General features: G+C 36.0%; 1 protein-coding gene across 4 annotated transcripts in view; it reads right to left on the bottom strand.

The window, feature by feature from the left end:
* LOC106876543 (zinc finger protein 227) overlaps positions 1-1696 on the bottom strand; it is a 12883-nt gene that overhangs the window by 9042 nt on the left and 2145 nt on the right. The window lies entirely within an intron of this gene.

The raw sequence follows: 1696 nt of genomic DNA, 5'->3' as shown, positions 1-1696 counted from the left end.
CTAGTATGGTTACATAACTGATGTTATGTCAAATCTGGCTACAATGGAACTTAATCTTCTTCTGAAAGACAATGATAAGAAAGAAATAAAATATACTATCAAGTATTAGAGTTTACTTCAACTATGATAACAAATAGATCGCCTGACTGGCCTTCGTGCGGGTGACACGTAAAAGCACCCACTACACTCTCTGAGTGGTTGGCGTTAGGAAGGGCATCCAGCTGTAGAAACTCTGCCAAATCAGATTGTTGGCTGGTGTTGTCATCGGGTTTCACCAGTCCTCAGTGAAATCGTCCAACCCATGCTGGCATGGAAAGCGGACGTTAAACGATGATGATGATGATATATATATAAAATAATTAAGGTGGTTAGATGCAATTCAAAACCAAAAAGGAAATAATTCACCACTGCTAAAATGTGATGAAGGGTGCAAGGAGCACCAGCATTGCTAGAAATAAGAGTCAAAGAACTTTTTACTCACAGAAGCACAATATATATATATATATATATATATGTGCATACAGAGTGTGAGAGGTATTTGAGGACATATTTGGTAATTTAAAACAAACTTTAATCTAGTAAAAACCAAATATATTGTAATCAAAATTTGTGCCCATATTCTTGTTAAGCATTTTTATAAGATTATTCTATGAATCCAACTTCAGTTTCTATGACTGCTTCAATGGAAGCCAGAATCATTGACATATCTGCACTAAATGGTACTTCTTCATTTTGGACAAACACTAATGGATGCCTTCAGTGTAGCTATGGTATTGAGAAAATGCTGATTAGTCTCCCTTCCACCAATGCTCCAAATGAAACAGCCCATGGGGTTTAAATTTGATGAATTTGGAGGCCACAAGTTTGGTGTTTACATGATCATAAAGATTGGTATCAATTCTTGGTTTACATGGGTTATGTCAGAAAGTGATGAGTTGTGTTGAAACACGTTTGGCCTTCCACTGCATCCATCCAGGGTTTAACTACTGTCATCAGCAGTTATATAATTCTAAGACCCTATGGAAAGTTGTGAGATGGCATGGCATGATCTTTATTACTCAGTACTCCTAAAACCATCACAGTTACTGGAAATTAAGTGGACATCACTCCGGGGATATCAGAAAGATCTGCATATAACCATCTGTCATCTCTCCTGTTAAACTTCTGGTTGAAGTTTTTCTCATCAAAGAACCAAAGCATGCCAACTTCATGAGGGTTTTTAACTTTGTCAAGAAATCATTTGGCAAAGATTAAACATTTTTCCTGTGTTTTTGCAGACAAGAATTGGTTTCTCCTAAGTACATACAACTTGTATCAAACATTCTTTTACATCACAATTTTGTTGGTCCACTCTGATACCGGTATTTTATTTGGTGATAAGCCCTCATTAATTTTCTGGGATCATCATGAATTGTGGTTTCCTTATAGTGCCTGAATGTTTAGAATGTTTTTTTGTTTCTCTTTGATTCAGTCAAAACATTCCCACCAGAGGCTTCCACTTTCAGCCAAACTCTATGTGCAAAAGATCTTGCAACATTTAGAAAGCCAGCAATTTCTAAATTGCTGTGTTTTGCAAATATGGCAGCAATGAGTGCATGTCTTTTTATTTCTTGCGCTAGTATTTTATATGGCACGAGAAATCTGAAAGAGATAAATCCTTTTAAATGATTTGAAGAGAGTAATACTCTGATAATTA

Source organism: Octopus bimaculoides, chromosome 8 (genome assembly GCF_001194135.2).
Source record: "Octopus bimaculoides isolate UCB-OBI-ISO-001 chromosome 8, ASM119413v2, whole genome shotgun sequence".
Lineage (NCBI taxonomy): Eukaryota > Metazoa > Mollusca > Cephalopoda > Octopoda > Octopodidae > Octopus > Octopus bimaculoides.
This window is presented reverse-complemented; position numbering and strand designations above follow the sequence as displayed.